This window comes from Giraffa tippelskirchi, chromosome 2 (genome assembly GCF_054371585.1).
Source record: "Giraffa tippelskirchi isolate mGirTip1 chromosome 2, T2T-mGirTip1v1.2.pri, whole genome shotgun sequence".
NCBI lineage: Eukaryota > Metazoa > Chordata > Mammalia > Artiodactyla > Giraffidae > Giraffa > Giraffa tippelskirchi.
Window position 1 is genome coordinate 109,524,601 of NC_137276.1, and position 12,957 is coordinate 109,537,557.

General features: G+C 46.7%; 1 protein-coding gene across 16 annotated transcripts in view; it reads right to left on the bottom strand.

Moving 5' to 3' along the window:
- ITGB2 (integrin subunit beta 2) overlaps positions 1–12,957 on the bottom strand; it is a 51,305-nt gene that overhangs the window by 26,193 nt on the left and 12,155 nt on the right. For 2 of the 16 annotated variants that reach the window (XM_081570151.1, XM_081570134.1), the window contains exon 1: positions 2,973–3,123. The exons of 12 other annotated variants lie outside the window; for them this stretch is intronic. The gene's annotated coding sequence lies outside the window, so the exon portion shown is untranslated. Of the gene's footprint in view, positions 1–309; positions 469–1,050; positions 3,124–12,957 lie in introns of those variants that run through there. 2 more of the 16 variants (XM_081570135.1, XM_081570143.1) reach the window with 2 other exon arrangements.

Here is a 12,957-nt window from a genome sequence, read left to right on the forward strand (position 1 = left end):
TTTCTGTCTGTACATACACACGCAAACACGTGCACATGTTTACATACACACACACACATGCACATGTCCTATTGGCTCTGTCTCTCTGGGGACCCCACTCCATAGCTCCCAGGAGAAGCACCCCAGGTTCAGGGAAAGCTGCTGGAGGCATTTTTTGACACCACCTCCAGGTAGGTGGGCACAGCTGTGCCTTCCTGCTCTGTGTGTTTCAGAAGCGGCAAGGGTGCCTGGCTCCCACATCTCTCTGCCCCCAGCAGAGCCCTGCAGTGATGGCACCCCAGCCCCGAGTCCATGTGCACGGTTTCAGACCTGGCCTCATGGGGTGCCATGCTGAACAGGGATCATGCCAGGGATCACGTGGAAGCTTGGGTCTGCTGGCTCCCTGGCACCCCCAGCCCTGCTGCTCCACTGCTGGGACGGTGAGCAGCCTGGATGCCCCTGGCTATTGGGGGGGACCCTGGAACAAGCAGGAAGGCCTGCCCGGGTCACAGACTGGCAGCCTGGGGACTTGATTGCAACCTGCTGTGTCACAAAGATGCTCACTCACCAGTGGTGGGAGTGACTGGAAACCCCAGGCCCGCCCTAGGGCTGCCCTCTGCACAGCCTGCCCTGCCCAAGGTGTGGGGGGGAAGTGGAGGAAGGTGGGGAAGGGGAAGGTAGGGGGAGGTGAGGGAGGGGAAGGCGGCGGGACATGGCTCTTTCTGAACAGCCCAGGTTCCCTGCCCACCACGGCTGCTGGACATGGACTCCACTAGCCTGACCATGACCCCATGTCCAGGGACGGGGCCCCAGAGGCCAGGCGGGTGACAGGTGGCAGCACAGCTGGGACGGGTGGGTCTTGGCACCCCAGGGCCCCTGTGGCTTGGCCCCCACCCCATTGGCCACTTGCTCAGTAGGGGCGGGGGTTTTGGGTGGCGCCTCCTTCAGGCCTCAGCTCCTGGCTCAGGTGGGATTGGGTGAGATGACAACAGAACCCACAGCCCATTTTAGGTCTTGTTTGGGGAAAAGGGAAATGGACAGGGACCACATTAGCATTGCAGCCCCGCCTACCTGTGGTGTCACTGGGACTTCACTGTTCCCAGAACTGGCATTCTCAGCTGGCCCCGCTGCCCTCAGGGGCACAGTCACTAGCTCCCGGTAGCTGCCCGGTGACGTTGGCTCCAGAGGGACTGAGGGACATGCGCAGTGACAGGTGTGCAGGCTACTGGGCCCCGCCCCCACATGCCTTCCAGAGCAGCGAGGCCAGAGTCACGTGGGGCCCCACCCATGGGGTGAAGACATCGCCACAGTCCAGTAACCAGCCAAGCGTGGCCTGAGCTGAACTTGTGGGGCCCTATGGACACAGGCCGGCCTTGCCCATAGGCCCACGTCGCCACCTCCCAGGGAAGTGATTTTTGAATCACAATTTGATTAGACAGTCAGCTGGAGTGTAAACTACTGGCCCATTTCACAGATGGGAGGCCAAGCAGCCAGCCTGTCCCCCACCCAACCAGTCAGTGTGTGGGTGGGCCTCTCCCATCCCCTGGACAGCAGTGCCCCCTCTGCTGAGCTTCTGAGAGGCTCCTGACTGTCTGGGGTATCTTCCCTCAGAAACCTCCAGGAGCTGACTGTGACCTGCCCCAGGGCTGCACTGGCTTGGTCCAAGCCGACAGCTGTGGGCAGGCAAGTCCACGGATTTCAGCTGAGAAACCTGAGGCCGGTGGGGCTGAATCTGGCTGCCTGGCCGGCCGAGCCCCCAGGAAATATCTCGATTTCCTCCTGTCAGGACAAATCGAAAGGCAGCCAAGAGTCCCCTCTTCCTGAACTCATCTGGGTCCTTGGACCCTTGTCCCCCCACTCCCAGGGGGACAGGCCTCCAAGGACCTGGTTGCAGGAGATTTAGGTCGCACACCCAATGACCCCCTAAAACTTAACTGTCTCCCCGCATTTTCACATCGTTAGGCCAGAACTCATGAGCCTTCTGGACCCTGAGAGAAGAAGATCTGCCGTCAACACAATGCACCATGGACACAAACATACACAGACACACACACACACAGACACAAACACACACAGACACACACACACACACACACACACACAATGTACCATGGACACCCAGTCACACAGACACAGACACACAAAGACACAGACACAAACACACAATGCATGGTGGACATACACACACACATAGACACACAGATACACAGACACATACACAGACACACAGACACGAACACACATAGCTACAAACATACACAGACACACACAATGCACCGTGTATACACAGACATAGACACACAGACACACACACAGACACAAACACACACACAGACACACACACAGACACACACACACACAAAATGCACCGTGGACACACAGACACATACATACTCAGAGGTACCACACACACACAGGGGCTCTGCTGGAGGACAGACCTGCCTGGCCAACCATGGAAGCATGAAGAGAGGACAGGGACAGGCCAGGGCAGGAAGAGGAAGACACGGCGCAGGGGGAGGAGGGGGAGGCCCAGGAACCCTCTGCAGAGCCCGGCCTCGCAGACCCCGCACCCCTCAGAGGGTCCTGGCCTGCCTCCAGCCTCCTTCTGGCTCTGTGGGGCCTTGCGGCCCCCACATCGGGGGCTCAGCAACTGCCTGGGCCTTGTTGAGAGACTCCCACAGAAGGGCCCAGGCTGAGGTCTGAGCGCATCCTTCCGCCATGCAGGTCCCATCCCCTTGGTTACGTGCCTCCCAGCAGCCAGTAGCTCTGCAGCAGTGGGCTCAGCACTTCCCCTTGCGGGGTCTCAGCTCAAGGGGCCTGGAGCAGACAACCTCTGGGTATGTGACCTGGACAGGACAGGGCCACCAGGGCCCCCGCAGCCTGGGCCCCTCGGAGCTGCTTCCCTTGGGAAAGATGGCAGCCAGAGCCTCAAGGCTGAGCAGTTCCCCTTCAGAGAAACTAGCCAGGACACAGAGGAGCCTCTGTCCACTCACCCACTGGATGCCCTGGAGACCTCAGCAGGGGCGTCTCGGCTGGGCTGGCAGGGGCTTCGGCTCTGCTCTTCACCAGGCTGGTGCTTCGCGGGTCTGGGAAGACACTGGCCACTGGAAACCCCACTGGTGAAGGCGCGATGCTTCCTGTTCTAAGTCAGCAACTTGGAGGAAGTAGTTACATGTGGTTGATTGCACCACATGGGGCCCGTCATCCAGCCCCGGCCTCTCTGCCTACACAGCTCCAGCCCGAGGGCTGTCAGAGGAACAACCACAGGAGACTGGGGACACACCATCCATTACACATGCTCAGGGAGGGAAGCGGAACAGGGTGGGAGCAGATGAAGCGGGAGCAGGGCCCCTGGCAGCACTGCCTGTGCCCTCAGGGGATGGGGAACCCTGGAGGGCAGTGCCCAGGAATTTGCACCCCTGGAAGGGACAGCCTGCAGACTGAGCACACCCATCAAAGAAGAAGCAGAAAGGCACCAAGCAGACAGGATCCAAACTTGTATCACAGACATGGAAAAGCATCACAGGGCCCAAAGGGCAGAATGAGAAGGTGGAGTGCAAATCAGTGAGCAGGCTGTGGGATCAGCTGCCGGGGACAAAGGAACAGGGCAGAGGGCAGAGGAGCTCCAGGAGAGACTCAATCAACAGGAGAAAAGCTCCAGATCCAAGAGAAAGAGAGAGAGAATCCAGATGCAGGGGCTGCTGCTTGGCTTGGGAGGAAGGAAAAAGGTCCCCATACTGGGTAACATATGATGTTATCACAGAACATTAATGATAGAAAACTGTACAGATTCAGAGAGACAGAGATGGAGAGAGACAGAGAGAGACAGAGGTGGAGAGAGACAGAGAGGCAGAGACATAGAGAGAGACAGAGATGGAGAGAGACAGAGACAGAGAGACAGAGACATAGAGAGACAGAGAGGGAGAGAGACAGAGAGAGACAGCGACAGAGAGCACACAGAAGGAAGGGGAGGATTAGGATGGGGTGGAAGAGAGGAGGAGAGGAGACACGGACTGATTACATCCACAAAGAAACAGAAAGCAGAGTCTTCAGATGAACCGAGTCTCACAGACGTGAACTACCCTTAACTCTGTTTGGAAGATGCAATCTCAAAGACAGACAGATGAAGAAATCCAAGAGGAATCCAAGGGCGGGTGTGGGGGCAACAGTAACAAAAGAAATAAGTAAAAATTGTTAAGCCTAAGTAACTGTTGATTTTAAACTAATGATAGGAAATATTCAACTTTAATATTTAAATTAAAATTTAATATTTTAATTTAATATTTAATTTTAATAATACATTGTGATTTGTTGTTCAGTTGCTAAATCATGTCCAACTCTTTGCGACCCCATGGACTGTAGCACAACAGGTTTCCCTGTCCTTCACCGTCTCCAGGAGCTTGCTCAAACTCACATCCATTGAGTCGGTGATGCCATCCAACCATCTCATCCTCTGTCACCCACTTCTCCTGCCCTCAATCTTTCCCAGCATCAGGGTCTTTTCCAATGTGTCGGCTCTTCACATCAGGTGGCCAAAGTACTGGAGCTTCAGCTTCAGCATCAGTCCTTCCAATGAATATCCAGAGTTGATTTCCTTTAGGATTGACTGGTTTGATCTCCTTGCTGTCCAAGGGACTTTCAAGAATCTTCTCCAGCACCACAATTTGAAAGCATTGATTTCTTTGGTGCTCAGATAGGAAACACTTAATTTTACATGTGGTAACTATTAAAACTCTTCTAAAGAAGAGAAATAGGCAGATCTTCCCTGGTGGTCCAATGCTTAATAACCTGCCTGCCAATGCAGGGGACACGGGTTCAATTCCTGCTTGGGGAGCTAAGATCCCATATGCTGTGGAGCAATTAAGTCTGAGCGCCACAACTATTGAGCCTGTGCATTCTGGAGCCTGTGCTCCACAGCAAGAGAAGCCACTGCAATGAGAAGCCTGCACTAGAGAAAGCCCATGTGCAGCAACAAAGACCCAGTGCGGCCAAAAGTCAATAAAATAAGTAAATAAATATATTTTTTTAAAAGAATAGAAATAGGAAGTATACAGCTGAAGAAGAAGGAAATATGAGAAAAAAATTTTTTTAAGGCAGGGGCAATAGAACAATAAGAAAGGATTGTGAACTAAGAGCACACAGTAAGATTTCAGGAATGGTTTCAAAAGTTCCAGAGAACCTAGAGTTCCAGAGTTGCAGCCCCTGTGAACAGGCCACCCTCTCCCTCTTCAAATAAAGTCTTGGTGACTTTTTTTTAAAAAAAGAACAAGTTCCAATTAGATGTCTTCTATAAATGGAACTTCCTCTTTATGGAACTATTTCAGAAAATACGACAAAAAAAGGAAGGAGAGATTGAGAATGTCCCTGCGTCACGCCCACCGATTTCTCACCAGATGCAGCAGTGACTGTCCCTGGCAGTGACCCCACAGAGACATGCCAGTCACAGAGACACCTCTGCCACTCACAGACCTGTCAACTGCTGCCCTAGGCCTTGGAAAACGTAGCAACAGACATTAAGATAATAAAATAATTGATGTTGAAGCTGAAACTCCAATATTTTGGCCACCTGATGTGAAGAACTGACTCACTGGAAAAGACCCTGATGCTGGGAAAGATTGAAGGCTGGAGGAGAAGGGGACGACAGAGGATGAGATGATTAGATGGCATCACCGACTCAATGGACATGAGTTTGGGTAAACTCTGGGAGTTGGTGACGGACAGGGAGGCCTGATGTGGTGCAGACCATGGGGTCACAAAAAGTTGGACACAACTGAGCGACAGAACTGAACTGAAATAGAATAAAAATAACAATGTTTACTCTTGAACGCAAATCGCATCAATACTTTATCTCTTTGGTGGGAACAAGGACAGAGGGCTGGGCTAGTGGGCGTGGCAGGGATGAGTGAGCACCATCGAGGCTGGAGAGCAGCCCCCAGGACCAAGAGCAGGTTGCAAAAGAGTAGGTGTGGGAACCCCAAGACAAGAGACTGGAGAGACAGGAGCCGCTTACCACGCCTGTACTGCAGGACATTCACAAACTACTGTCAACAGCTTTAGGAGTGTTAAAGGTTCCGTGATTATCTTAAAGAATCATCACCTTTTAGAGTCCCAAGTTAAGATATTTGCACAGGATGTTTCGAGTTTGCTTCCAAACAGTCAGGGGTGGGGTAGGTGGGAGAGAGTGGGCAGGGATGTAAATAAGACAAGATTAGCCGAGAACTGATGGTTGTTGAAGCAGATGCTGAGGACACATGGGTTCATTAAACTGTCTGGTCTATTTGTATATGTGTGAAATTTTCTGTAGTAAAATTTTTTAATTTTAAAAAGAAGCATAAAGTTGTCTAATGGGGGTAGAGGTTCAGTTTTGCAAAATGAAAAAGTTCCAGAGTTTAGTTGCATGACAATGTGAATATATTTAATAATACTGAACTTTACACTTAAAAATGGTTCCGTTCAGTTCAGTTCCATTAAGTCGCTCAGTCATGTCCAACTCTTTGCGACCCCATGAACCGCTGCACGCCAGGCCTCCCTGTCCAACACCAACTCCTGGAGTCCACCCAAACCCATGTCCATTGAGTTGATGATGCCATCCAGCCATCTCATCCTCTGTCGTCCCCTTCTCCTCCTGCCCTCAATCTTTCCCAGCAACAGGGTCTTTTCCAATGAGTCAGCTCTTCGCATCAGGTGGCCAAAGTATTGGAGTTTCAGCTTCAAAATCAATCAGTCCTTCCAATGAACACCCAGGACTGATCTTCTTTAGGATGGACTGGTTGATCTCCTTGCTGTCCAAGGAACTCTCAAGAGTCTTCTCCAACACCACAGTTCAAAAGCATCAATTCTTTGGCGCTCAGCTTTCTTTATAGTCCAACTCTCACATCCATACATGACCACTGGAAAAACCATAGCCTTGACTAGACAGACCTTTGTTGGCAAAGTATTGTCTCTGCTTTTTAATATGCTGTCTAGGTTGGTCATAACTTTCCTTCCAAGGAGTAAGCGTCTTTTAATTTCATGGCTGCGATCACCATCTGCAGTGATTTTGGAGCCCAGAAAAATAAAGTCAGTCATTGTTTCCACTATTTCCCCATCTATCTGTCATGAAGTGATGGGACTGGATGCCATGATCTTAGTTTTCTGAATGTTGAGCTTTAAGCCAACTTTTTCACTCTCTTCTTTCACTTTAAAAATGGTAAAGATGGCTAAATTGATGTTATGTATTTTACCTTAATTAGAAAGAAAAAACGTTACCTATTAGCTAAATTGTTAAAAGTGACATTGAAGGCTGAAAATAAAGGATTGGAAAACATACATATCACATAATAAAAAATACTAAAGATACAATATATAGATAATATTAAAAGATAGAATTAAATGCAAAAAAACCCACATTAAATGAATAAATAAAGATGTACATAATGAAAGTTCCAATCCACAAAGAAAGTTCAGCCATCCTAAATCTTTATATACCAAACAAAATCACCACAATACATAAAAACAAAAACTGACAATGCATAAGTAAACAGATACAATCACAAACATAGCAAACATCTTAATATGCCTCTCTCAGAAATGAATAGATACCATAGAAAATTAGGTCTATGTAGAACTTGAGGAATATAATCCCTGGAGGAAGTCATGGCAACTCACTCCAGTATTACTGCCTGGAGAATCCCATGGACAGAGGAGCCTGGCAGGCTACTGTTTCAAAGAGTTGGACATGACTGAAGCAACTTAGCACATGTGCACAACCTTTTATCTTTAAGTTGTATGCTGTGAAGTTAAAAAGGGAGGGAAGTAACAAGCAGATCATTTATTAAGCCACAAAGGAAATTTCAATTTGTTCTAAAGCACAGAGATCATAAGGAGGCCAAACTCAGTGTAATAAAAGTAGATGATAAGCAAAGAAGGGTGTGTGTATATTAGTCACTCAGTCGTGTCTGACACTTTGTGACCCTAGGCTACTCTGTCCACGGGATTCTACAGGCAAGAATACTGGAGTGGGTAGCCATTCCCTTCTCCAGGGGATCTTCCTGACCCAGAGATGGAGACCTGGTCTCTTGCACTGCAGGCAGATTCTCTACTGTTTGAGCCACTAGGGAAGTCCTAAGCAAAGAATAGCAGTAAAGAAAAACCCAGCACTCCCAAACTGGAGCCAAACCCAACATGGAATAAAAAGATGCCTTGTGGCCTTTCATGCACAAGAGGAAGCAATTAAAGTATGGATCTGGAGCTGTCTGTATCCACATGAGATGCCCCAAATCATAACACTGAGGTTATATTTAAAAACAAACTGTAGAAGAAGGCTTCCTACTACACCATGCACATTCGATTCAATCTCAGGAAAAATACCCTCACATTCAGGAACCCACATCCAGGGCAGCAGCTGCCTCTGAAGGTGAGAAGGCAGTGGTCCTGGGAGATGGAGGCAGAGGGCTTCAATTTAATGTTTTAAAATTTTATGAAGAAGAAAGAAGAAAACTATGGGCAAAGTAAAACAAAATATTAAGATTTGATGATGTTGGATGGTGAGTATATGGGTGTTGATCATGCTGATCTCCACACTTTTCTATAGTCTCAAAGTAATTTATTTTTTTTTAATGAGCATTTTTAAAACACAAATTTTATTTATTTATTATTTTTACAGTTTTGGCCATACTGGGATCTTTGTTCCCCAACCAGGATTGAATCCTCACCCCCTGCATTGAAAGGTGGAATCTTAACCACTGGACCACCAGGGATGTCTCCAAATAATTTCTTTTCTTTTTTTAAAAAAGGAACTAACAGGGATGACTGCAAATGAGCATGGAGATCTTTTAGGGGTAAGGGAAATACTTTAAAAATGGACTGTGGTGGTGACCAAAAAAATTTGCAAATCCAGCTAAAATTCATCATCATTAAATCACACACTTAATGTGAGTGGTATTGGCTTGCAAACTCTGTCTTAATACAGCTGTAAAAAATGAATTTAGATTAAGAATAGGAAAAAAAGGGCCAGTAGCTTCCAGTCCCAGCTGAGACAGAGTAAGCCCACCCCACTCCATCTCTACAGTGACCACAGCTGAAAATATCACACAGGATAAAATGGAGCAACTTTCCAGACAGACTAGGGGGAGAAATCAAGACCTGAGGAAAGGCTGATTTCATTGCAGATGTCTCCTACACCCACGGGTTAGATTCAAGGTAGCTTGAACCCCAAGAGAGACAGGAAGCACAGCCAAGGGAACCTTTCCTTTCTGGTCAGTGGGCCAGGAGGAGCAACGCCCTGAAAGACAGACAGAGTGAAAGAGATTCCCTGTTTCATTTTCTTTTTCCTAGTCTTTCCCTAGAGGCAAATTCCTGTCCCAACGCTGCACTCCCAGGATGGTGGTAGTGGTAGCAGCAGCTACAGCAGCAGAAGCTCTGGTCACTTTGACCCAAAGGCGATGTAGTCACAGAAAGCAGGAGGCACATCAATGCAGGAGGCTGAAGCTCCTGCTTTATAGCCAGAGGACAGGAAAGGAAGCCTCAGGAAGCCGGAGAGCTTGGGAGAAATTAGTAAGATCAAGAAGGAGAACACATAAAGCTTCACATGAAGTTCCAGACTCAACTCTGGGCTGGAAATGTGTGGAAATGACCCAAAAGAGCAAGCCAAAGCCTTTGAGAGTTGAATCATGGTGTAGATAGACCACTGTCAAGGTTGAAAACTGGACCAGGGGGTGCAGATGTGAAGTGGATTCAAATAGCACTGCAGAGACTCTGAAAAGTAAACTCACATTGGAACCACATCCCACAGGAGGCAGATCTGAACTTGTGGTCTAACCCAACCAGGCCGATGCGTGGGGCAGGGGCAGGGTTGGGGGAAGAGCAATGTTGGAGAACACTGGAGAAGATTTTGAGAGGATCATTAAACAATGTCCAAAATGTTTAAAACACAATCCAAAAGTTCCCAAACAACAATGACAACAAAGAAAATCTGACCAAATTGTAAGAGAGAAAAAAAAAAACTAGGTGCCAACTCTGAGATGATCCAAATGTTGAAATTATCACATAAAGCATGTAAATCAATTTCTTAAAATATGATCTATTATGTAAAAAATACATCTTGAAACAAATGCAGCAATATGAAAATTTCAGCAGCAATATAAAGGCTACAAAAAGAAACAGATGGTATTAAACATTAAAAATATTATAGAAATTAAAAAATTCATTGAGTGGGCTTACTAGGCGGGTAGTGAAGACAGCAGAGTGAGTGAACTTGGGGACCAGTAGAAATTAGCCAATATTAATGACAGAGAGAAGAAAAGATTGACAACAAATGAAGACAGCCTGGGGACCTGTGGAATAATATCAAGAGACCTAACATTTGTGTCACTGGAGCCCCAGGGTGAGAGGAGTAAAGCACTGGCCCAGAAAAAGTTTTTGAAAAAATAATGGCTGAAAAATGTCCCAAATTTGATGAAAAAATATACATTTACAGATTAAAGAAACTTAGTGAACCCCTAACAGGATAAAGCTGAAGAAAATCAAGCCTATACCTACTCAGACTGCTGAAAACCAAACACAAAAAAAAATGTCCCGAAAGCACCCAGAGTAAAATGACGCATCACATGTAGAGAAGCAACTGCTGGAGTAACAGCAGATTTCCCGCCAGAGTCCAGGGATGCCAGAAGACAATGGAACAACCTGTACAAAAGCTCTGAAAGGAAAGAATTCTTTTCCCTCAGCTCTGAATTCTATTCCCACTAGTGAAGGGGAAACAAACACATCCTCTTATAAAAGTAGGAAAACTAGTGCTAAGCAGACAAGCTCTAAGAGAAACCTTAAGATTTCAGGAGGAAATCATATCAGAGGGAAACCGGGAAACCCAGAAATTAAGAAAAAACAACAGACACAGAAAATAGCTGGTAAACATGTACGCTACTTGCCCTCTTCAGTTCAGTTCAGTCACTCAGTCATGTCCGATTCTGAAACCCCATGGGAAGCAGCACCCCAGGCTTCCCTGTCCAGCACCAACTCCCAGAGTTTGCTCAAACTCATGTCCATTGAGTTGGTGATGCCATCCAACCATCTCATCCTCGTCGTCCCCTTCTCCTCCTGCCTTCAATCTTTCCCAGCATCAGGGTCTTTTCCAGTGAGTCAGTTCTTCACATCAAATGGCCAAAGTATTGGAGTTTCAGCTTCAGCACCAGCCTTCCAATGAATATTCAGGACTGATTTCCGTGAGGATTGACTGGTTGGATCTCCTTGCTGCCCAAGGGACTCTCAAGAGTCTTCTCCAACTCCACAGTTCAAAAGCATCAATTCTTTAGTGCTCAGCTTTCTTTATGGTCCAACTCTTACATCCATACAGGACTACAGCAAAAACCATAGCTTTGACTAGACAGACCTTTGTCAGTAACTTAATGTCTCTGCCTTTTAATATGCTGTCTAGGTTTATCATAGCTTTTCTTCCAAGGACCAAGTGTCTTTTAATTTCATGGTTGCAGTCACCATCTGCGGTGATTTTGGAGCCCAGAAAAATAAAGTCAGCCACTGTTTCCATTGTTTCCCCACCTATTTGCCATGAAGTGATGGGACCAGATGCCATGATCTTAAGTTTTTGAATGTTGAGTTTTAAGCCAGCTTTTTCATCCTCCTCTTTCACTTTCATCAAGAGGCTCTTTAGTTCCTCTTCAATTTCTGCCAGAAGGGTGGTTTCAACTGCATATCCGAGGTTATTGATATTTCTCCCTCCAAGCTTGATTCCGGCTTGTGCTTCATCCAGTCCAGCATTTCACACGATGTACTCTGCATATAAGTTAAATAAGCAGGGTGACAATAAAGGAGCCTTGATGTATCCCTTTCCCAATTTGGAACCAGTCCACTTTTCCATGTCCAGTTTTAACTGTTGCTTCTTGACCTGTATACAGATTTCTCAGGAGGCAGGCAAGGTGGTCTGGTATTCCCATCTCTTTAAGAATTTTCCACAGTTTGTTGTGATCCACACAGTCAAAAGCTTTAGTACAGTCAATGAAGCAGAAGTAGATGTTTTTTCTGGAGGTCTCTTGCTTTTTCTATGATCCAATGTATGTCGGCAATTTGATCTCTGGTTCCTCTGCCTTTTCTAAATCCAGCTTGAATATCTGGACATTCTCGGTTCACATACTGTTGAAGCCTAGCTTGGAGAATTTTGAGCATTACTTTCTAGTGTGTGAGATGAATGCAGTTGTGCTGTAGTTTGAACATTTTTTGGCATTGCCTTTCTTTGGGATTGGAATGAAAACTGACCTTGTCCAGTCCTGTGGCCACTGCTGAGTTTTCCAAATTTGCTGGCCTATTGCGTGCAGCACTTTCACAGCATCATCTTTTAGGATTTGAAATATTTCAGCTGGCATTCCATCACCTCTACTAGCTTTGTTCGTAGTAATGCTTCCTAAGGCCCAGTTGACTTCACACTCCAGGATGTCTGGCTCCAGGTGAGTGATCACACTATCGTGGTTATCTGGGTCATGAAGATCTTTTATGTATAGTTCTTCTGTGTATTTTTGCCACCTCTTCTTAATATCTTCTGCTTCTGTTAGGTCCATACTGTTTCTGTCCTTTATTGTGACCATCTTTGCATGAAATGTACCCTTGGTATCTTGAATTTTCTTGAAGAGATCTCGTCTTTCCCATTCTATTGTTTTCCTCTGTTTCTTTGCATTGATAACTGAGAATGGCTTTCTTATCTCTCCTTGCTAGTCTTTGGAACTCTGCATTCAGATGGGTATCTTTCCTTTTTTCCTTTGCCTTTCATTTCTCTTCTCAGCTATTTGTAAGGCCTCCTCAGACAACCATTTTGCCTTTTTGCATTTCTGCCTCCTGTACAATGTTATGAACTTCCGTCCACAGTTCTTCAGGCACTCTATCAGATATAATCCGTTGAATCTATTTCCCCCCTTAATGTTGATGGTAAAAATGATGACACTGTCTGGTGGGGTTTTCAATGAACATAGATGTTAAAATGGACTTCCCTGGTGG